At 42.8% G+C, this 25,103-nt stretch overlaps 1 protein-coding gene across 2 annotated transcripts in view; it reads right to left on the reverse strand.

Moving 5' to 3' along the window:
• Nucleotides 1-14,957, reverse strand: part of ARHGAP32 (Rho GTPase activating protein 32) — a 304,654-nt gene extending 289,697 nt beyond the window's left edge. Inside the window, exon 1 of one of the 2 annotated variants that reach the window (XM_038004998.2) lies at nt 14,867-14,957. The gene's annotated coding sequence lies outside the window, so the exon portion shown is untranslated. The remainder of the gene's footprint in view (nt 1-14,866) is intronic. The other variant, XM_073022239.1, reaches the window with a different exon arrangement.
• Between the last annotated feature and the right edge of the window lie 10,146 nt (nt 14,958-25,103).

Here is a 25,103-nt window from a genome sequence, read left to right on the forward strand (position 1 = left end):
AAATTTTACTTTATGTATATTTTACTGTAATAAAAATATTACAGAAGTAACTACCTCGTGGGGCACTTGTCATGATTAAATCAGATAATACGTGTAAGGAGCTTAGAAGAGTTCACAGCATATCTATAATAATTAAACAATGTTAGCAACAACAGGAGCTATTGGTAATATTAATAAAACAGATGTTTATCATTTGGTGAAACAGAATCCTGAGTTAAGAAGGATTCTAAAAAGGCTCTCCTTGAAGCTCAGGCAAGAGAGCTGAATAGAACAGTAGGAGACAGAGAACTTTTGATGGTTCTTGATAGTTTAAAATGACACACTGAAACAAGTTTAAGGAGGTGGGCATGGTAATCTAGATCAAAGGGACATAAAATCAGGTCTGGGAAGGTACTGAAAAGAAATTGGGAAAACTGCTATAATGAGGTTCCGATCATGCCTTGGAACTCAAAAACAGGCGAAAACAGAAAGAACCTGTATGAGAACACTGAGCAACCATTCCTTCAAATCTGTGCTCTCACCAATCAACACAACTCTCCACAAGGGCAGGTGGGCTAGCAAGCCAATACATGAAACACAGTGTAACGCACATGGCTCACAACTTTTTCCTATTGAAAGTTATCATAAAAATCAGCATGAAAACCTAAACAGCCTAACCTTCACCATTCAGAAAGCCTCTAACATCAAACCCCTGATTCTCTAGAAACAACACAGAATAGAAATGGATAAACATCTTGCTCTACCCTCACTGTCAACCTGTTCCCAAACTGGGAGGGAGGTGGACAAATTAAGAATATAAACTATGGAGGCACAAGCAGTTCACGTCTCTCATGCATTCTAGTACCTATCATCACGGTAAATAGCGAAAACTGCAAACACAAACGCACTCAGAGTAAAACCTTGACTACTCAGAACTCTTACAGCAGGGTTTCTCAGCCTTGGCACTACTGACGTTTTTGACCAGATGGTAACTCTCTGCTGGGAGAGGAGAGAGAGAGGCCGTCCTGTGCAGGAGTAATGGCAGAGAATTTGTTACTCTAAATGTTAAGAACATAAATCTGGAAAACATCCCCTTCCCAGCCCAAGTTAAATGTTCAGAAATCACTTCACATTATTTACAAAATAATACTGAGGAAAACACAGCACTTGAAAGGCAAAAAGACCTGGATTTAAAGTACGAATTGATCCCCCACGTAGTTGAGTAAACCTGATCAAGTGACCACACTTTTCTGAGGCCCAGTACCCTTCTATGATAGTAATACTACTAGAGTTATTGGGAGGTTTCAATAAAATAACACTCCTTAAGATCAGTACAAAGTAGGCATTAAAGTGAATTCACATTTAAGCACTGGAACTTTAACTGTTTTACAGCAGGAATATGTCTAAAATATACTGCATACTTTCCTGCCTTATGTAATCTAACCTTATATAAATGAGTTTGAGGTGACCATCTCATACAAACATTACTGTAGTAACTAAATATAATACTAATCTAAAGAAGAGAGCTATAAAAAATGAGTAACACATAAAATCCAGTTTCAAGATGCTGCATCAATTGGTTGAATCTCATGAAAATAATTCTATTTAGTAGGGATTAAACATAAAATTGAATATTTAAACTAAAAAATAACAATAAAAGGAAAACAATGTAACAAAATTTGGGAGAGAAAAGCTCTAAAAACTGTAATTTCCTACAAGCCCTAGATGAACAAGAGTGACAAATTATCCCAAAAAAAGGTACATGGAACACAATTTGGGTTAGTAGAGAGAAAAACCAAAATAAGTCACAAAAATGGAGTTCTAGTTTCAACTGGCCTACTTAAGAAAATGTCACTAGATAAGTGACTTAACCTGGATCTATTTCCTTACTAATAAGAAGGGCACAAAACCTACTTTGACACCTCTGACACTTTCAGGATCAAGTGATAATGTTCATAAAAAAAATATATATATACACACACACACACACACACACACACACACACACACACACATATATGCTCCTAAAGCTGTCCATAAAATAACTGATACTGGTAGCATAATAGCACTGGTACAGCCACCCTGGGGTAAACAGGTCCTGGAAATGCTGGAAAAGTGATCAGCCTAGAAGCTCTTGCCACTCTGCCCCTGACGATCCTAAGAACTAAGGGAATCAGTATTTCTGGCCCATCTGTAACACATTCACAGAACCGCTGACACACTGGTTAGGAAGCTCTAACTAAAATATCATATCTAATTTGAGGTACCATAAGAGAGATGTACCATTTTCCACAATAATCAACTCTAGCAATAGGACCAAAACCAGAGTTTTACTTGCATAGAACAGTACTGCTTAAACCAAAGCAATGGCAGCCAACCTAGGCCTCAAGCTTCAGAGGGCCTTGCACTGGCCTTCCTCTAACCATATCCCTGACCATGGGGCCAGTTGTGCTAAGGGCCTAAAGGATGTGCCCATCTGCAGCCCACATGCCCCAGCCCTCATCTTGACCGGAACTCCAAAATTTCCCACCTCTTCCAGGGTCTGCTCAGGCCTCTTCCCTGAGTCAGTTCTCCTGAGGACAGATGACCAAACCAATAGTATTTACAACCCTAGGCCAAAGAATGGTCAAAGAGCTGCTGTTTGAAGGGTGTATGGGCTGGAGTTCCACAGACATGCACATGCAAACTTCATAGTTCAAGGAGCCTGGGGAAGAGAAGACCTCAGGTCAGAGGCTGGCTCCCTGCACCTTAGCTTGTGTTCTAAAAACAAACTCAGAGTTGGGAGGCCAAGGAGGGTGGATCACTTGAGATCAGGAGTTCGAGACCAGCCTGGCCAACATAGTGAAACCCTGTCTCTAATAAAAATGTAAATATTAGAGGGACATGATGGCAGTACCTGTGGTCCCTCAGCTACTCAGGAGGGTGAGGCAAGAAAATCACTTGAACCTGGGAGGCGGAGGTTGCAGTAAGCCAAGATCACGCCACTGCACTCCACTCCAGCCTGGGCAACAAAGCAAGACTCGCTCTCAAAAACAAAACAAAAAAACAAACTCAGAGGAATCTGAATTCTCTGTTCGACTCTGATCTAGGTTATTATGAAGTTTTATTTGATAAAGTCGGCAAATGGAACATCTTCTATTTATAAGGTAACTTGATTCATAACTTGTACAGACATATGAACCTCGTCTTAGTCCGTTTAGTATTGCTATAAAGGAATACCTGAAACTGGGTAATTTATAAAGAAGGTTTATTTGGTGCACAATTCTGCTGGCTGGAAGGTCAGGCATCTGGTGAAAGCTTCAGGCTGCTTCCACTCACGCCAGAAGGCAAAGGGGAGCCAGCACGTGCAGAGATCACATGGTGAGAGAGGAAGCAAGTGGAGGGAGGCACCAGGCTCTTTTCCACAACCAGCTCTCTGTGGGGAGCTAACAGAGTGACAGCTCACTCACACCCCACCCACGGAAGACATTAATGTAGACATGAAGGCTCCACTCTCATGACCCAAATAACTCCTAGCGGCCCCACCTCCAACATTGGGGATCAAAATTTCAATGTGAGGTTTGGAGGGTCAAATATCCAAACCATAGCAGACCTGCAATTTGTATTCTTGCCCCAAGTCCCAAAAATGTTAGGGGTGGGCCTGAAAAATAATCTAAACACCTTGTCTTATGAGGAATAGTTGAAGAAAATAAATACATTGAGCCTAGAAAGAGAAAAGACTGGTGGGAAGATAAAAGAACCAACCATTTTTCACAGACAGCTAAAGAGCTATCATGTGAAAAATAAAGCAGATCTGTGTGGAGTCAGAAATGCATGGAGCAATGCTCCAGTTTCATAGAACGAGATACATTTCCTAACAATAAGAACTCTTTTTAAAAAGTTAGGCGGTCTTGCGAATAACTGAGTTTTCAGACAGTAAAATAAAGAAGCAGAGGGTAAGTAATTACCTCCCAAGGATAATGTGGAAGGAATTCTGATATTAGCGAAAGGCAGATGGCATATTCCCTGGGGGCCTATATAGCGGCAATATGAAGATATAGCTCTATATGCAGAGACTAGTGGTATGAGACACAGGCAAAACCAAAGTTACACCCTGAAGTAACCTTTCTTTCTTAAGAAGTTCCCATCATCTTGCTTTTTTATCATTTGCCTCCTCACAAAAAAAAAAAAAAAAAAAAAAAAAAAAAAAAAAAAAAGGTGAATTTCTCCATTCTTCAAAATCAGTTACTAAATAGAAGACCAAAGCAGCCTTGTCTCAATGGACTTTTCACCCTCCAGAAAATTACAAGCTTCTCTACTGGTACCAGCTGGATCCTGTGACTTGTCATGATTGCTGAAAACCCTGCTCCATTTCTAAAAGTGACTCTAGCACCTCTCTACCATCAACAAATGTTTATTAAGTAGGAATGCTAGAGATATAGCAGGAGCCTACACAAAGCCCTCACTCCTTGAGTAGCTCAGAGACGGGAGGTCAGAAACTAAACACACGACTGGGCACAGTGGCTCACGCCTATAATCCCAGAGCTTTGGGAGGCCAAAGCAGTTGAATCACTTGAGTCCAGGAGTTCAAGACCAGCCTGGGCAACACGGTGAAACCCCATCTCTATTTAAAAATACAAAAATTAGCCAGGCATGGTGGTGCACACCTGTAAACCCAGCTACCTGGGGGCTGAGGTGAGAGGATTGCTTGAGCCCAGTAAGTCGAGGCTTCAGTGAGCTGAGATCGCGCCACTGCACTCCAGTCTGGGTGACAAAATGAGGCCCTCTCTCAAAAAATAAATTAATTAAACAAATAAGCAAATAATAAATGAATATGAAGAAGACAAAATGAGATGATATAAAAGAAACAGGTGGGGGTGCTATATATACAGGTAATTATTATGGTCTCTCTGGGACAGGAAGAAGGTAGCCATGACTCACGCCTATAATCCCAGCACTTTGAGAGGCTGAGGAAGGTGGATCCCTTGAGCCCAGAAGTTCGACACCAGCCTGGGCAACACAGAGAGACTTTGTGTCTACAAAAATTACAAAAATTAGCCCAGCACAGCGGCACACACCTATAGTCTTAGCTCCTTGGAAGGCTGATGTAAGAGAATCACCTGAGCCGAGGAGTTCGAGGTTACAATGAGCTATGATCACTCCATCTTGAGTAACAGAGTAAAACTCTGCCTCTAAAAAAAATTAAAAATAAGTCATTTTAAGTAAAAGGAACAGCAAGCACAAATCCCTAAGACAGAATGTGCTTTTATTCAAAGGGAAGAAACAATGTCATATACCACACACCCATAAGTATGGCCAAAATCTAAAACATTGACAATACCACATGTGGACAAGGATGTGTGACAACACCACATGTGGACAACAGGAACTCTCATTCACTACTGGTGAGGTTGTAAAATGGCACAGCCACTTGGGAAGACAGTGTTGTAGTTTCTTGCAAACTAAACTTATTCTTAACATATGATCCCACAATCGCATCTTAAGTATTTACACACGATGAAAACTTACTAAAAAACACACACACACACACACACGGATGCTTGTAGCAATTTTATTTACAGCTGTCAAAATTTGGAAGCAGCTAAGATGTCCTTCAGCAGGTGAAAGAATAAATAAACTGTAGTATATCCAGACAATGGAATATTACTCAGCACTAAAAAAGAAATGAACAATCAAGCCATGAAAAGACAGGAAGAAACTTAAATGTTTATCCTAAGTGAAAGAAGCTAGTCTGAAGAGGTTACATCCTCTATGATTCTAACTATATGACATTCCGGAAAAGGCAAAAGTATGGAAACAGTAAAAAGGCTGGTGGTTGACAGGGGCTGGGGAGAGGGAGGGATGAATAGCCAAATCACAGAGGATTTTCAGCAGAGTCAAACTACTCTGTGAGATACTATGATGTGGATACATGTCATTATCAATTTGTCCAAATCCATAGAAGGTACAACATCAAGTCTTCCCCCCCCCTCAGAACAAGTGGGAAAAATGAGTGAATCCTAATGTAGCCTTTGGACTTTGGGTGATAATGATGTTTCAACATAGGCTCATCAACTGTAACAAACTCTCATGTGGGATGCTGATAATGGGGGAAGCCGCATATGTGTAAAGACAAGGGGTATACAGGAAACCTCTGCACCTTTAGCTCAGTTTTGCTGTGAACCTAAAAATAAATTCTACTTAAAAAAAAAAAGAACACCACTGAGACTGTAGCCCAGTGAACAAAGAAGAAAAGAAGAGACAGCGGAAGGTGAGATCAGAGAAGCAGCCAGGAGCCATATCACACATTACAAACATTTTGGACCACATCATTTTTTGCTGCTGGGAGTTGTCCTATGCATTATTGGATGCTGGATGTTTAGCAGCCACTTTGACCGCTACCCACTAGATGCCGGTAGCAACCTACCCCAATTTGTGAGAACCAAGAATGCCACCAAACATCACCTGAGGGAAAATCTTCCCGGGTTGAGAACTACTGATAAGGAACCTCATAGTCACCAAAATGAAGGGTTTATTTCCACAGTAAAATGTTAAGTTTTTGTTTCAGCAATAAATGTATTGGAAAACCAGTAAGCACAATGGTATGATCTGATTAACACTGGACATTATTTTGGCTCCTATGTATGGTGAGAATGAGGGGAAGGACAGGGACAGGAGAAGAAGCAGGGAAATCTGCTGGCAGTCTGCCAGATGACAAAGCCTACTAGCTTAGCCTAGGTTTTTACCAGTGAAAAAAGTGAGATGTAGTCAGGTTCAGTTTACATTATAAAGGTGGAGGTGACCAGACTTAATATGAGATGAGGAGGAAAAAAAGAAATCAAGGAGGATGACTCCAAGGGTTCTAGCCTGTACAAGTGGTGGCTGATGATGTCACTTACTGAGATGGTAAAGACCTGGTGGAGGTAGAGGAAGAAGTCACCAACAGGAAGAGTAATTCATAGCCCTCCTTTGTTCATGCTGCCTTTGAGATGCCCATTAGATATCCAAGCAGAGGCATGGAGTTACATGAGTGTAGAGCTCAAGGGGGGAAAAAGTCAGTACTAGAAATAGGATTTGAGCCTCATCAGCATACAAATGACATCTGAAACCAAAAAACTGGAGGAAATCACCTGACGGACATTCCAAATTTTCAAGGAGTGGGTAAGTAGAGATAAACTGCCAAAAGCATATAGGAAATGAGAATGAATAAGAGGTCACAAGAAGTAATGCTGGCCCCTGTGAAATGCTGGTGAGAGATCAAGTAAGATACAAACATTGAACTGACCACTAGAGCTTTGGCAAGATCCAGGTCACTGCAGTCTTGATTAAAAACAATTTCAGTAGAGTGGAAGAAAAAAAGAAATCAAGGATAAGGATGACTCTGGGGATTCTGGCCTGCACAAGTGGTGGCTGATGATGCCACTTACGGAGATGGTAAACACTTTGGGGGGTAGAGGAAGAAGTCACTGATAGGAAGAATAATTCATATGATGAGCTCAAATGATCAGGCTAAAGAATCAGTGGTGAAGAAGGGACAGCAAATATAAACAACTCTTGAAAATTTCTGCTGCAAAAGGAAACATAAAAAAAGGGCAATAAATGTAAATGAAGGGGATCCCAAGGTAGAGATGGTTTAAAAGGTGTGATTTATTCATTTAAGGTATCAGTAGCTCAAGAGATAAAACTTTATTCCTCTCTCACTTAACTACCCAAAGATAAATGAGAAGTACAAGGCTAGGAGGCAGTTCTGCTCCACAGGGTCATCTAAAAAATCCATCTTATTCATCCCTTTCCCGCTAAGGTGTTGCCCTCACCTTCGCAGGTTGAATAACATGCCCCATCAGTGTATTAACACCCTACACTCTCATCTGCAAAAGGGGGTAAAGAGAAAATAGAAAACGATTAGCTTCCTAAGGCCACAAGCCAGAAATCACACATACCACTTATGTCCACATCCATTTAGCCAGAATTTAGTCCACATGCAACTATAAGAGAGAGGCTAGGAAATGTAGTTTCTAGCTGGGCCAATGTGTGCCCAGATAAACCCTGAGGAACCTATATACTAAAAGGAAGCCACAGAGAACAGCATTGGGTAGACAACTAGTTATCACTGCAGCAAGTAACAAAAGGCATAGATGCTAACTAAAAGAGGATTCAGTAAAGAGAGAATGATATCCTAGGAAAGAAAACTGCTGGAGTAGAAGACCTGTAGGCAAGAAGAAATGAGATCTAGGCACAAATTTACTGCCTCAAGAACAAGGTCACTTTGGTCCCCTGCCCCTTCTCACATGCTTGATTCTTCAGAAGGGTTATCCCTTGATTGCATTTCTAGTAAATTAAACTTTTCCTTCCACCTACTAAATCAACTACACAGAATGCGTGTAAAAATCTGGCTTTAATTGAGAGTTCTTACTTGGGTTGTCTACCAACAGGGTGACTCAGAGCTGCTGCTTCTCCGTCAAAGACAGAATGACCAAATTTCAGAGTTGGAGGGAGTCTACAAAGCCCATTTTACATGTTCAAGGTCACAAGGCTACAAAGTATCCTCTCCAACAGCACATCACAAGTTCTCAAACTGCCAGATCATTCCACTATCTCCTTGCTTACTTATAATATTCCTTTTCATAAAATAGTTTGTCTTCCCATGAAATGAACACCTCCTGAGGGCAAAGACTCAACGACACCTTTTTACCTATCTGTCTTCCACTGCATGAAGCATGGCACGAGATACACAGATGTACTCAGTGGATACTTCTCAGTTCACAGATACAAAGAGACGTGGTTTCCCTTGTCGTACTGTGTCAGGATTGCTATTCCTACTTAATCTGGAGGGCCACTGAATACAAAGCAAGAAGGAAGGCCTGTCAGATTCTCCTTAGGTAGATCAATGGAAACCGGACCTTTGGAGACAGAAATTACTTGTCCAAAGTCACAAGCTGTTTACAGCAGAGCCAAGACAAATATCCAGGTCCTCTTGACTCCAGGTTCGAAACTCATTTTCCTGTTAAAAGTTGCTTCACTTTTTTGGTGTGTGATATCCTGGGTAATTACTGAACTTCACATGATCTATTCTGCAAAACTAATGAAAATGCTACTCATCTTAAGAGTCCTTCAACCACCTATATTTCTCCAATGAAAGGAGGAACAGGAGTTACTGTTTCCATGCTACACACAAGGAAATAAAGCAGTGCAGTCGGCCGGGCGCGGTGGCTCACGCCTGCAATCCCAGGACTCTGGGAGGCCGAGACGGGCGGATCACAAGGTCAGGAGATCAAGACCATCCTGGCTAACACGGTGAAACCCCGTTTCTACTAAAAAATACAAAAAACTAGCCAGGCAAGGTGGCAGGCGCCTGTAGTCCCAGCTACTCGGGAGGCTGAGGCAGGAGAATGGCGTAAACCCGGGAGGCGGAGCTTGCAGTGAGCTGAGATCCAGCCAGTGCACTTCAGCCTGGGCCACAGAGTGAGACTCCGTCTCAAAAAAAAAAAAAAAAAAAAAAGGCAGTGCAGTCAAATAGCTTGCTTCACATCACAAGGCTGAAATCCAGATAGTAAGGATTTTACTATTTCAGGGCAAACTGATAGAATTTTCTAGAAGATTCTCTCCTAGAGTATGATGCCTCTCTTTTCAAATAGAGACAAATTGCACATATTATAACATTTCCATAATGAATGGTTCACACATGCTTTTCCTCTCAATGCTTTCTATCTCCACAGCCTCCAATATTATGTATATTATAATCCAGGATATAAAATAAAATAGTAAATAGATACACAGCCAGAAGCAGAAAAAAAAAAAAAACTGTGTTTCTGAAAGCCAGAATTTTACTTCTATTCTGAACATTCAGTTTCATGTTTTTTTCATGAGAAATTAAACCAAACACCCATTTCTTACTTCCTCTTACTTGTTCTAAAACAATCTCCTTTAAATACAAGAATAGCCCTCCCTCGTCCAGGTATACTGTAAAACTGAAAATATCCATTTTATAAAATCCTTACACTTTACTACCTTGGGGAATACACCTGCTCAAGTCTCATCTTTCCAGATAGGAAATGTCTGGTTTGATTTGTTTTTTAACCTCAAGAGAAAAACTCTGTCGCATCTCGACTTCTTTAGGTCTACTCTGTTTGAGGTGCTACAATCAGAACCCTGCAGCTTTCAAGGTGCTGTTCAATGGTTTTATGGAAGAGCCCTTCTGCCTCCATCTCACTGTTCCATCGAGGACAGTGTGGGGACATTAGTGCCTTCCCCTATCTCCTCTGGATCATCTCACTTCACTGAAGCATCAGCTAAGGCCCAGAAACTGGACAGTTTGTAGAACTGCAAGAGTCACAATGACCCCAATTCTATTTTGTTTAACTCAGTCAGAACAATGGCCTTTTTTATTTGCTCACTCTTAGTTTGAGATTAATGTTAATAAACCAGCATTTGAAGTTGAGAGGCACACCAAATTTCTCAACTGTAAAGTAACTTAAATCAAATACTTCAAAAAGCAGCGTAATACAAAAGTCTCTGGATAGTAAACTAGATCTACTTAGAAAAAAAATTACCTTTTATTATTTCAACTCTGAGAAGCATGCCATAAAGATGTGAATGCAAATCATAAGGAAGACTTTAGAGTATATATACACGGGGAAAATTTTCCAACCCTGGCCTAATCAAAACCGACTTTTCTCACTCATCTTTCTTAAAAAAAAAAAAAAAAAAAGCCAGTATCACTATCAAAATAGAAGTGGTATTTAAATCTAATTTATAAATGTAAGAACATTATCAGGAAATCATCAAGAATCAGGATCTATGAAAAACAGAAGAGAAGTATCTTTCCACCCATACTTAATTATCTGAAATCAGCAAGTGATTAATAAAAATACACTACAGCAAACAGGAAATTTCTCAAGTTATTCCGCTTATCAGCTGTTAACTAAATTACGTTTCATCAAATGAGAAAATTCTATAGCAAACAGCATATCACTCAGGAAAATCACTCTCTAATCTGGAGGTGACAGTAATATACAATATTTTAGGCATACTTTCAGGGTAATGTTTCTAATCATCATCATCACTTACTGAGTGCTTACTGTATGTCACAGATTGTATTAAGCCTTAACATGTACTATTTCATTTCATCCTCACTACAACCTTCCAAGGTTGATACTACTGATATTCCCGGGTCACAAAGGAAGTTGCTGAGGTCCCATGACATTAATTAGTTTGCCCAGGATCAGTGTTTATAAATATCATATCTGATATGTGAACCCAAGTCTATCTGGCTCCAAAACAAAAATTAGTGCCTTTCCAGGATTCTTAACCTTATAATGGCTCTGATAGGAAATAACACATACGCTAATCAAAGTAAAAAAATGTTAAGTCCTAAATTGGGGGTTGGAAAACTTTTCTTTTAAAGAACCAGATAATAAATACTTGAGGCTTTGCAGGCCGAGCTATGAAAGTACTCCACTCTGCTGCCGCACTGCCAAAGTAGCCACAGACACAAGAACGAATGAGAGACTGTGTTCCTATAAAACTTTACTGAAGGACACTGACATTTGCGGTTTATACCATTCTCATGACACGAAATTTTATTCGATTGTTTTCAACCATTTAAAAATATAAAAATCATTCTTAGCCATGGGCCAGATATGGCCTGCAGGCTATAGTTTGCCCATAGGTTCCCTAAATAATGCAGACAAATATAAAATATTTTTTACTAAATACTTCTTACCAATCATTAACTTGTAACCTTTGGTATTGTGAACTGATACTTTAAAGAAGTTCAAAGTCTTGTCCAGCCTTGGCACAGGACAGTAGTCCCAGCTGCTCAGGAGGGCAACGCGGGAAGATCGCTTCAGCCCAGGATTTGGAGGCCAGTCTGTGCAACATAGCATGGCCCTGACTCTATTAAATTTAAAAACAAGCAGCAGCAGTAGCTCACGGTCTCAATAAACTTGATCTGTCTCCAAATTACTGAAAATTCCAGAGAGTTCAAAACTGCAAGTACTACTGGTGGATTTTCTAAATAAGACAGAGGCACAAAATTTTGGAACTAGAGGAAATCTAACATGTTCTCAGTCCTTATCTGTTTTTGTTGTTATTGTTTTGAGACAGGGTCTCACTCTGTTGACCAGGCTCGAAGGCAGTGGCACAATGATAGCTCACTGTAACCCCTAATTCCTGGGCTCAAGTGATCCCTCCATCTCAACCTCCCGAGTCGCTAGGACTACAGGCGTGTGCCACTACACTCAAGTGATTGTTTTTATTTGATTTTCTGTAAAGACTGGGCCTCTCTCTGTTGCCCAGACTGGTCTCAAACCCCTGGCCTCAAGGGATCCTCCCACCTCTGCCTGCCAAAGCATTTGATTAGAGGTGTAAGCCACCCTGCCCAGTCTTTAGCTGCATGTTTTTTAAACTTCTGTTACAGTATTTAAAAAAGTTTGCCAGGCCAATTTGCCAGGTAATACAGGTTTGCAACTAAGTTTATACATAATGACAACAATACATATTTAAAAATAGTTCTGCAGAGCATTTTCATATCCCTTCTATCATCTGATCCTTCACAACTCTGTAAGAAAGACAATGCAAGCCTTCTTATCTCTATGTTATAAAATGCAAACAAGCTCAGAAATGTAAATAACTTGTCCAAGGAAGGTACATTGTCACACAGCTACTACGGGGCAGAACTTCAACCTCAACCTGACTTCAAGTCCTTGCTGCCTCTTGACTACTTCCACGGACACTGGATTTCACAATCACGGGTTAAACTCGAAAAATTCTCAAGAATATTAGTCTTACTCTTTAAAAGTTCAACTATGTTAAGTTCCTTTTTGTTTCATTCCTCTTTTGCTACCACAGCCTTATGAAGAAAACAGATGCCTAGTCCTTAACATTTATTACACGCGTCTACGATCAACATACAGTGTGCAGATAATATACTCAGGTCAGCTTGGGAAGGAAAACACTTGAATAAGTCAAGACAGAACAAACAACAATAAAAACATCGTTTATATAGCACCGAGAGAGAGAGAAGTAGAGATGAATGTATTGCCATTAGAGTCGCAGGCCAACTTCAGAAAAGCTTTTGGTGACCGGAAAATGATACGGAGGTTGGGAAATGAACATAGAAGGAACATAACTACTGGAATTCAAACCAACATCAAAGGCTCTAAAGACAGTTGAGCCTGTCTTGCTGGTTCTTAGTCTCTCCCTAGAAAACAAAACAGTTACATAACTGGAGAAGGTTCTTCCAACTCACATTTCCTCTCTGTCCCACTTACGTTTTTCTCCCCCACTACTTCACCCTGTCACCCACCTCAATGTGAATGATCATACAGTAAACTGGGCTTCCACCCCAGCTGTGTCCAGACAAGTCTCTGTCCAAAGTGCTGCTTTATACACGGACTGCTATAGGGACCACGGGACGAAGATAACTGGCTTAAACACAATTCCAACCTGACACCATTATAGACACTTGCTCTATGAAGCATCACCATATATCCAATTCCAAGAATGAATCAGACTCCAGACATTCCTGAAATTGCAAATCACAACATCCTAATGCCTCATCTTCACAAACAGCCCCATTAAAAAGAAAACACACCAATGAGTACTTGAAAAACTTTGAGGTCATGTCGTAGCAGAAATTAAAGCTTCTCTTTCCTTCACACTCAAGTCCAAGGAACAAATATCGATTCTCCAGCCACTTCAATGTACCCAATAAGGAAGGATATACTGAGTCACAACCATAAATACTCAAAAATATGACAACAAATCCAGTCACTGATTCAGACTAGCAAACTGTGTAGACTCTGAGAGCCACCGCACTCCAGCACCATTTGCTTTTCCTTCTTCCAATAGAAATACAAATACAGACAACGTTTACAAAAGCAACCAATGTATCAGAAAAGTTATTCCCATTCAGATTGACTTAAAAGGTCTAAATCCGTGCCAAATAAAACTCTGAAAGAACAGAAAATAAAAGAGATGCTGACAACAATGCTGCCCAGCTGCCAGCTAGCCATGTAGCATCACGCAGTGCCCCAAGCATTTTAAAGACAGATTGTAACTCTGCATTCAGATCAAAATTATAATTATCCAAAGTCTATTTCCTAAAAGATGACTTTTAAACTGCATCCCAAGCCTCCTGCTTGGGTCTCCTCCTTCCTTCCATCTTCAAGTTTCACAAACAGAAGGCGAAGCTATAAAAGGTCCAAGGTAGACTAAGGCTAAGAAATCAGGTCTGATTTTCTCTCCCTACCATTTCTTGTGTACTGCTTAAGAAAATCTTTAACATAAATATTTGATAAAGTCAACAAAACGGGAAACCAAGATAGAGGGGTGGCGAGGAAGCGAGGTGGAAAAAAGCACTAATTCACCACCGTCGTCCAACATGCAGCGGCAACTTCAGTCGATGGGAAAGACGAGGAGGGAAACTCCACCGGAGCCTGGGGGAACAGAGACCTCTGGCCCCGCGGGGCCCACGCACACCGGGGGGGGCGGGACCCGCGATGTCGCCTGCGGGCAGCGGAGGGAAACGCTCCCGCGGCTCCTCCGGGAGAGCCGGTGTCCCTGGAGCCCCCACTCGGCCGCTCCCGGGAGTCGCGGCTGCCGCCCGCCTTGGGCCCGAGGCGGAGAGCGCTGCGGCAGCCCAGAACGCCGTCCGAACGCCCGGCTCGCGGAGGCCGCGGGGAGCGGGGAGCGCGTGGCGCGGGAGGTGGTGGGTCCGCAGCGACGTCCGCCCCGGGAGGCCGGGGAGATGGGGCCGGGGGTGGGGGTACAACCGAGAGGCTCCTCCGGGAGCATGCGATCTCTAAAAAGAATTTTTTCTAAGAAGGACAGAGAGGCCCCCGCAGCCTTTCCCGCGGGGCCTGCCCACGTCACCGGCGCCCCCGGCCCTCCCGCGCGCCCGCCTTACCGAGCCCCGCGGCCCCGCCGCGCCGCCGCGGCGTCCCTGCGCCCCGCTGGCCGCTCCGTGTCTGCCCTCCGCTGGCCGGGCCCGACGCCCTCCGCCCGCCGCCGCCGCCGAGCGCCGCCCGCGCCGCCGAGCCTAGCGCCTGGCCGCCGAGGGCAGCCGCGGGGGCTCGGCCGGGCGCCCCCCGCGCCAGCGCCTCATCCCGCCTCGCGCCCCGTCAGGCTCGGGGGCGGGGGCGCCGGGCCGCGGCCTCCAAGTCCCCACCTCCGGCACGCACCGCGCTCGCCCTCCCGCGGCGGAGTCGGCCCCCGGGGACGCGGGTCCTCGGGCTCCAGAGCCCCTCACCCTGACGCCTTCGGGCCGCCCCCGCAGCGCCCCCGCCCAGCTGGCCGGCGCGTGCCCCCGCCGGAGCCCGCCGCCCGCCCAGCCTCCGCCTCCTCCGCTCCGCCTCCTCCTGCACCCGCGACGCCCGCAGCGGGGAGAAGAGGCGCGCTGCCGCGGCCGCGGGCACGAGCACGCGCGAGGAGGGCGGGCGGCGGGCGGAGCGCGCGCGCGGCCGAGGGGGCGGGGGCGCGCCGAGGCCTCGCCTGCTGTTGTCCCAGGAGCGCACGTGCGCTGCCGGGTGTGCAGCGAGGGGCACTAGGCGGGTGCCCCTGGGGGGCTGGGGGGCTGGGAGCGCGGAGTGGGTAGAGACGCTGCCTGAGGGGTCCCAACGTAGGCTGTTGCCTCGGCCCCTGCATTGTGCTGCGGTGCAAAAATAAAAAACCGGCCGCCGCCGCAGCAGCAGTAGCGCCTGGAAGAGGCATCCTCCGAGACTACGGCAGTCGCTCCTCTCCACTCCCAGCTGACCCCAGAACACTGTCACCGCGCCGCGGAGGAGAGGGGGCGTTGCCGCAAGTCAGGAAGATCCTCGCCTCTCCATCCCTTGCACATTTGGGTCTAGAATCGACAAGCCCCGGTTATTATTTGGAATCCGGGGGTCTAAAAGTTCCTTTAGTTGGCTTCTTCATTCAGAGTTATGGACCAGAAAATTGAAAGTGGTATGGCAGGGGAGAGAAAGGACAAGAAAGGGTGAAAGAGTGGCCAACCTGAAGGTGCGTGGCTAGACTGAAAAGAGGTTTTGGAGACAAGGGAAGGAACTCACTGGGAACCCCCTGCCCGTGGATGGCACTGCCCTTGGTGCTTGCCCTGCTCCTTTTGTTCAGCCCCCAAAGGCGGTGCTGCACTTCCACCTGCAGCGACCATCTGTGTCACGGAATACAAGAAAGATATCTTGACATTCTACCACGTTCTATTGTTTTTTCTTTCAAGTATGTACCTTTCACTCCTGACTCAGTTCGGTATCTAAATAAATGTTGGGGGTGGTTAACCTACAGAATTCACTCTTATCCTCAAGCCTACCGATGTCAAATACTGCATCATCTACTGTCGCTGCAGTGATTTGGGTCCACTCAGCATTTAGTCATTGGGAGTCATTGAATATAAAACGTGGCCTTGACCGCGATTAGCAGAATTTCAAGGGCATACATGAAGCAGGATTTCACCACATCCTGGAGAGAAATTAGGGAGTGAACATGCACAATAATCCCACTCTTCCAGTTTCGGTGTAATCAAAGTTGCTTTAAAGAACAAGTGCTAGGGAAGGGATGGAATGAGATTTGCCTAGAAGCACAAACTAGGATGGGAAAATTTGAAAGAAGCCAGCTTGAAATAAATGCATTGCAGCCCTCTGCTGGAAATAGTCAGGTGCACTTGAGATTCATAAGAATCTTCATGGATACCTCCTAAGTGCTAGAGAAACAGCAAGGTAAAGAACAAAAACTACAGACCTTCCACTTCAGCATAATAAGGCCATAGTTTAGAACTCTTCTTTCACCAAACTGCAGCAATTCCCTGGGGTTCATCTTCGGGCCACAGACAGCCATCTCTGCCAGAGAGGGATGGTATGGATTAGGTAGCTTTTGTTGTTCTAGGAGTTTGTTGAGCATTAAACACAAACATCCTGTGATAGGAAGAGGAAATCGAGTGGGACAGAAAACCAAGTGACTATGAGAAGCAAGTTTTGCCCAAGCCCCCAGTCTCTTGACAATACGCATTCTTTTCAGAAATCCTTCACATCCCACAGTTTCACTGCCACACCCTGGAAGTCAGCCACAGCAGCTGAATGGATGTTAAATATATGGTTAAGTGGTGGAGGTACATAATATATAAAGGAGCTAGGATTATGCATACATTGGATGACACAGATATTTTACTTTAGAGCCTCTAAACATTTTGGTAACTTTCCTTATATGTAGTATATCTAGTTTATAGAAGAGAACAAAAGGATGCTGTGTGTGTTTTCCAAATATCAGAGGTGTTTGAGCAAGTTCAAGGGTGTTAGTGATGCTCCTTAACCTCATTCTGAGCCAGCACTCCCTCTCCTTGGGCCACACTGTCCAAATGTCCTGTGTCCTAGTTATTATTGCCAAACCTGCATATAAACTGGAAGTTGTGATTGCTGGGCAACTCTGCAGCCATCTGACCTTGGCGTTTCAGACGTTTGTAATCAATTACCTCTGTCCTAATCACGCCCTTAATGATTAAATACATAAATCACAAAAAATTGCAACATTCCTTTAAAAAGAAAAAGTCTGTCCAGTGTTAAATAACTGATGTGTTGCTTATGTATGGTTTGATTCGATATGTACAAGGTGAGGGGTACGAGGGGAGGAAAAAATTCCCCCTCTTGCCGAAGCTATTGGAGGCCTCAGCCTGGCCTCCTTTCTCAGTCTTGGCACTGCTGTCTGCCAGGAGGTAGCATCTGGGCTCACTCCCGGCGTCTCAGATCTGTTGCACTGCAGTCCCCTCTAGACGCTGAAGCCGTGTCATGGTGCAGACAAATAGAGCCAGTGAGGAGGGCAGCCACGCAGAGGACTGCAACACGCACCTAACCTTGAGTTTGAAAGAGGGCCTGGGAATTGAGCAAGGGAGAGAGACGAAGCTTATTTGCATTTCCAAATTGAGAATGCTCAACAGCTGTATTGAGAAAAGTCGTTCGAAGTAGGCCAGGTTTCACAGAGAATTTTAACAGAGAATTTTCCCAAAGTGACAATTGACTTTGTCTTGCTTATTTATTCTTTCCTGGCCAAAGCGCCAGCTGCATATTGTGTCCCTATTAAAAAGAGATGTCAAAAAAGATGTGTTGCCTATCTGTAGCATACTCCTCGCTGATATTGACGCCCATGGAATAGCCCCTGTAGACATGGAATCCATGCCCACTACCATGGGCAACATTTTAAAGAACATCTGTATTACTGTTCACTGAGATATTACTAATCCCTGATGCATTCATTGAAATGCTAAACTTTCCATCTTCTGTCCTTTCCCTATCACATTTTGCATCATGAGCCTCTATCATAACAATTTAGAACTGTGTGTTATTCTCCTATGAAATTTTTTTTCTCAGTCTTTAAACCTTAACGCCAACTCCACCTATTGACATGTCCACTTTTGAATGGGGTCCTTGGCCTCCTCTGTGATTCCATCTGCTGCCTGCCCCAGGGCTCTGACCGTGGGCTCATCCTGTTCTCTTTCTATACTCCCACCCTAGGCAGCATCCTCCAGCAAGGCTTAAAGTAGCCTCTACCTTTAACCCTGGCCTCTCCGCCAGCACTCCTCCCTCTTATATCCTGCTGCCTCCAGGCATCTCCATTTGGATATCTCCCACCTAACGTGTCTCAAACAGAACTTTTGATTTCCATATTGAAAACAAAACCCCAAATTGATTCCTCCAAGTCTTCCCCATCACAGGACAAAAAATATCTCTTCCTTTCCATCACCATGTCCATTTTAGCAGCAAACCCTTCCAGGTCTACCTTCAAAAGATACGGAACCCAATCTCACCCCTCTCTCTTAACCACGAACACCCACGTCTCTGCTCCCCGTGATCTTTCTCCTGGGTGACTGTGACAGATGAACCATCACCCTGCTTCCGCTTTTTCCCCTCCATGGTCTACATGGAGCCACCAGAAATGTATTGTAAAACATTGGTAAGATAATGTCCTTGTTCTTGCCCAAAACTCCAGGGCTCTGTGCTTGTAATCACACTGTGATACAATCCAAAGTCCTTCCCCAGCCTTTCAAGTCCCTTCAGCCCTGACTCACTAGTTCAGTTTTTTACCTTTTGCCATTCACTCTGCCTCAGCCACACCCACCTCCCTCCTGAGGTTTCTCAGACCTGCCAGGACGACTCCACCTGCTTAGCTTTTAAATTAACCTTCCTACTATTATATAAAATAGCTCTGCCTTCCCCGTCCCCTTCCTCTGCTTCTTTTTTTTTTTTTTTCCGTAGCACTTATCACTACATGATTATGTCGTATAATCAATATTTATTATCGTACTCTCTTCCTAAAATGGAAGCACCATGAGGGCCCGGACTTTGTTTATTCACAGATGAATGGGTTTATGCCAAATGAATAAATAAATGGTACTATCAGGGTGCGAAGTCTCTATGCACACGTATTACCTGCTGTTGTTTATTGCTATGGATCTAACTTTATACTTATTACAAGTGGAAACAACTGCAAATTGTAACATTATGTAATTTAAATGTCCTGGACTTTCAACTCTGACCTCTCCTCAGCCCTCCAGCCTCATATATTCCGCAATAAAATTATATCATTTGCAGTGCACTGCAAGTCAAATCAAGACAAACTATACTGAAAATCTAAGAAAATATCAAGATTCAGCAGAGAAAGGTGCATATTAAATGAGGAATTTAGTGCCTGTAGGATAAAATCACAGTCTAATCTTGCAGTTAGGTTTTAACATGTAGAAGTTAAAGGCACAGAAAAAGCCAGATTATATGAATTGCCTTCTCAGTCCAAACTGAAATAATCACCATTGTGAGAAAGAACGTACATTTTAGTACAAGTTTCCCTTTCATTTTTTATCTTATCTCACTATGCAATCTTGGACAAGGCAATTAACATCTGTTTTCACATCTGTAAAATGGACTTGCCCGCTGTCCTCTTTAGTTGGGTGTCATAAAGATAGAACGACTTCATTATTATAAAAGTGTTTTAGAAGAAAGGAATTTTGCAAGTGAACAGTGATTATTATTACTTTCCAAACTTCTTTGTGTAATATTTTGAAAATGAGGAAGAAATAATGTATTTTTCAATGTATGTAAAGACTGAAGTAAATCAGCATTTCCAAATCATGCAGCACTTCCAAAATTACCAGAAAAAACTTTTGGAAGTCGTGAAGAAACCTGCAGAGTCACCCAAGTATATCACCTACCATGGGAGGCTCTGTATACTGAAGCATTATGAGCAACAACACGTAATCCATTTTATAGTCAGAGTGCACTGTGATCAGGAAGTGAAAGGAATAGCACAGAAATGCAAACATTTGTATAAAGTATTACTTCCACTTCTTATCAAACAATATAATGTGGAAATCCTTGAAAGAACAAATGAACAAAGAGGCAACTGTAACATTTCTATATATGAGATGCTTAAGGGGCAGCGAAATGTTTGGAAGGGGAATGCGATCTGGGGGACTTTTTGAAGCTCTGTCTCCAGCAAGCATGCTGCTTTATTTAGAGCATATGTTTAATTGAGGTGACTTGGAGGAAGCTAAATCTCCCATTGGTGGCTGTGACAGTGGTGAGAAGTTGCTATTACTCATACACACACACACACACACACACACACACACACACACACGCTTTACTGTAAACACATTGAATGCTCCACTCCTCCCTCCAAGCTTGGCCTGAATCAGCACTCTACTCAGTGATGCTCCCAACCCCAAAGGCTTTTATTAGATCTAAAGAACTGAAACCAGTGTTGAGGAAATGCATGGGAAAGTGACTTGGGAAAGCTGGAGATCAAAGAGAGGTCATTCAACTCCAGGGTGGCTGCTTTCCCAGGGTGCTCCCAGCAATTCCCCTCCCACGATTTTGTCTTTTATGGCTTCCAGTTTCCAGGACTTAATGCATCTCAGAAGGTCTAAAACATCTGTGTTTTTCTGCTATATTCCAAATATTTGTTGGCGGAGGAATTACCTATGTTTCTGACACTGCATGCAGTAGATGTGACATTTCCTGGGCAACGTGAGAACTGTAGTAGATAATCCTATATGGCATTTTATTATTTTTTAAAATCACTTGTACTTGGCTTGGGAAGTTATCTTGTATTTAACTTTAAGCATAGATGTTCCCTGGATATACTGAGGGCTAGGGGACTTAATACGTCAGGCAAAATAATAAAACTACCCTATCCAAATATTATTCTCCTCTTCCCTACTTAATTTTTTCTCTTATGTATTTCATGCTGAAAACAAACAGCATTACTCCTGAGAGTGATATAAAAGACCACTCTCAGGCATAACTGATAACAGACTCAAACTGACTAGTTGACTCCTTCTTTCCTCAGTCATGGTCTGATTTTAAAAGTATTTATCTGTAGTTCTTGATTGATTAAAAAAAAAAAAAAAGCAACAACTCCCTTACTCATGGCAACAGAATGCTTTGTTAACGAATACTACAGCAGTGATAGGTTGGGTCAAACAGTTGAGAAAATTATAATTTAGGCAATTCAGAGTTTTCTGTGAACCTTTCAAAAGAAAACTTAGTGCTTTATCAAACAGGAGCCACTATTAATTTTGAGAGAAATTCAGGCACAGAGAGATTCAAAATCTATCTAAAATTCAGTCTATGCTTTATGATAATAAAAGAGAGATATCTCTTTTTTGTAAATATATGTTGATGGCCAGGTCACACAAAAGAAGACAATATATTTTTAGAGATGGGGGTCTCTCTGTGTTGCCCAGTCTCATCTCAAATGCCTGGGTTCAAGCGATCATAGCTTGGATTACAGGCAGGTACCACGGAAGCCAAGGCAAGAGGATCACTTGAGGACCGGAGTTCGAGACCAGCCTGGGCAACATAGCAAGACCCCATCTCTAAAATATATAAATAAATACAATTTAAAATATTTTTAATGTTATCCGTGCATTTCTATGCATCACAGGAGAAAGTCCATCAGAAGAGTGCAATCCCTCTCCACTCTCTTATGTCCTCTCTACTGCTGGAGGGGAGAAGACAAAGGGTCCTTACATTTACATTTCCACCACTGTCTCTAGTTACCATACCTGCGGCAGTTGGCTGTAACTCTTTCCATGCCCACGAGAACACAACATCAAAAACAAAACCACATTCAAGTACAGTGACTCAAGCTAAGCTGTGGCATGTTGATTAGCCAAACCATTGGCATTTCATATGCCCAGTCCTTGCTGTTCTTTGATGAGCAAGTAACCCTGAAGAAGAGAGCAATTTTTCCATCGTAACCCATTTTATAATTACTCGCCCTGCTTCTGGGCAGGATCCCACATCCTACACCTCCCCAAATCCTCTGGTGCAATTTTTTGGGAGAGTTAAAACCTCCTCGATGTCACCTTGGTACTATAATGATGTCCTTTGACAGAAGAAACAAAGTCAACCACCATGTTCTCCCTGAGAAGTTCAGGAAAGTTTGGTTCTTCCTTTTCCAAAGGAGAAAAGTATCTTCAAGGAGATGACTAAATCTTACTCAGAAGCATCCTTCTTCATGAAGTTCTCATCTGTATGGTACCATGCTGGAGGCTGGGCAAAGAAAAGCGAATAATGAGACCCTTCCATTTCTCTATGCTTTGAGTTTAAGATCGACACAACCCACAAAAGCTAATCTCTGCATATACAGACATCAAACAGCTGTGCAAACATTGGACAGATGCATAAGTTAAATACAAAAGTAAATAAAGTATTTACATTATGTACAAGTCATGCAGCTGCTGTTATTACACTCCACGAAGGCTCCGGAGAGAAGGAGGGACATTAGGCTGAGCAGATTGTATTTTTCTGTCGGGGATGGTGTCAGCAGGAAGGGGCAGAAAGGTCACACTTGGCTCGAGGAACAAAGACAAACAGTTACATAAACTCTTGTCTTCTGGTGCACAACCTCTAAACGTGGTCTTCAGAATGAAGCAACTTTGTTTCTCAGAAATAACTTTTATATGTCAGACTATGCTTTTAGAAATCTGTGTCAGTAACTAATTTTAAAGTGTCAGGGATGGCCCCATGGCCGGCAACAGCAGGAACCCAATGAGGTGACCTGAGAGATCACAAGAACTGTCCTACCTCAAAGACTACCACCTTGATATTCTACACGTGTCCAGGGTGGGAGAAATAAAAAGGAATGACAGTAGCCCACTGCCATTGGAAACTCTGCCTGGTATCCTGGTGCCATGGAAATTTCCTCAGTCTTCTCTGTGGAGGAACCCGGGATGCAGCGTAGCTTTGTTTAGCCTAGATTCCCATACTCTACACCTGGAACATAGGACACGTATGAATGATTGATGAATTGCTAAGCGGCTCATGAATCTCTCCTTACCTTAGGAGATAAAAGGGAGGGTAGCCTTTTGTGTTTATGTTTATTTAAAATACAATTTTTTATTCAGCATAGCCTGTATAGTGTTCTATATTTGAGAAAAACAAAAAGATTTAAAAAGAGAGAGCACAAGCCCCTGGTTTAAAAAAGTTAGAAATGGCAGTGAAATGGAAGAATTCATAACTACAATTCAGAGGTAATCATTATTAATATTTTGGTACATATCTTCTACATATCTTTGGGTACGTGGATCTATATAAAAAATTTTAACAGAAACAAGGTCATACTGAAAATAATGAATGCAATCTGCTTTTTTCCCCTTAATACTTTTAAAACTTTTCTTTTCAATAAATATTTATCTACAACATTATTTCTATATAATCATATGTCTATGCCATACTTTTTAGTCCCCTGTTGTTGGACATTTCTAGTGTCATGATTTTTTAATTAATCTTTTTTTTTTTTTTTGCTCTAACTTGTAATGGCTGGTGGATCAATCTTATCACTAAGGGTGTGTGTACATCACAGACTTCTGAGAGTCAGAATTCTTCCCACACCCACCAGCTGATACCTAGAATTCCATGCCTAGTGCCTCGGTCCTTTGCCTTAAGGACTTTGTTTAGTTAAAAAGTGAGTCCCAGGAGAGCTGCTTCTTAAAACACTATCTGACACTTATTTCCAATTTTTCCTTGGGAAGTCCCAAGGAGAGTCGCCAAGACTGGTTTTATGCTGAGGTCTTGGCCCTGGGCCTTGGCTGATGAAACCAGAAAAGTCCCCAAGTTCACTTATGTTCTGGTAGAACTGTTACAATTTTATAATTGACTAAACTCCTTGAGCAGTTGGGAACACAATTAATGCTGGCTGGTACTAATTATTGCTGAAATTCAGTTTATTATAGGAAAAAGGTTCAGTTCTTAGCATATTCCCTCAGGACCTGGTCCAAATATTCATTAATTTTTACTCCCAAATACTTTATATTTGAATGGTTTTCTGTAAATAGAAATCTGTTTACCTTGTAGCCTATCTTTATTACTGCATGGTCATTGAATTAAACTTATTCAGACCTCAATTTTTCATTTCAGTTCTAAGCAATATAACTGTGATCAGTCATACGCCAGAACTCAGGACTGGTACTGTAATCCCCATAGAGATGGTAGCGTTCTTTTCTGTCTACAAATCCAGGATTTTCTTTAACCCCACAAACATGTCTGTGAGGTGTGTTATCACAATATAACATACCTGGTTACCCTGTGAAAAGTAGAGCCCAGGAAAAGTAAAGGTTCCTGTTTCTATGCAACCATAGGTATGTACACGTGTGTGTGTGTGTGTGTGTGTGTGTGAGACAAAGAGAAGAGAGAGACAGCGAGAGAGAGACACAGAGAGAGAGAAAGAGAGAGGGGCGAGAGAGGGACAGAGAGAGAGAGAATTTATCTGGAGAATAGCTGTACCTGTCCAGGTAGCCAGGATCAGCAACGGCAAGGTCTACCAGGTGCTTATGAAGTGCTAATTGCACTGTTGCTGCAGTTCAGTTTCCACCAGAGACTCACAGAGCAACCCTGGGGAAATGATTGAATGCTTCCACGCCTCCAATCTCACACCTGAATACTGGGGATGGTCATATTGCCCAACTCCTTCCCTTACAATGGCAGAAGAATGAATTAGCTTACAGTTGGTGTTTTGAGATTCTGTGGGAGCACTATGCTACTTCATGCTACCTTTTGTATATGTATAACTTTTGTGCACTGAGCCATTAAGGAGGGACAACTATGCCAAGGATGTTTCTTTTCTACACTGCTCTCTTGGGGAGAGTATCCAACTGCTGAAAC

Source organism: Chlorocebus sabaeus, chromosome 1 (genome assembly GCF_047675955.1).
Source record: "Chlorocebus sabaeus isolate Y175 chromosome 1, mChlSab1.0.hap1, whole genome shotgun sequence".
NCBI lineage: Eukaryota > Metazoa > Chordata > Mammalia > Primates > Cercopithecidae > Chlorocebus > Chlorocebus sabaeus.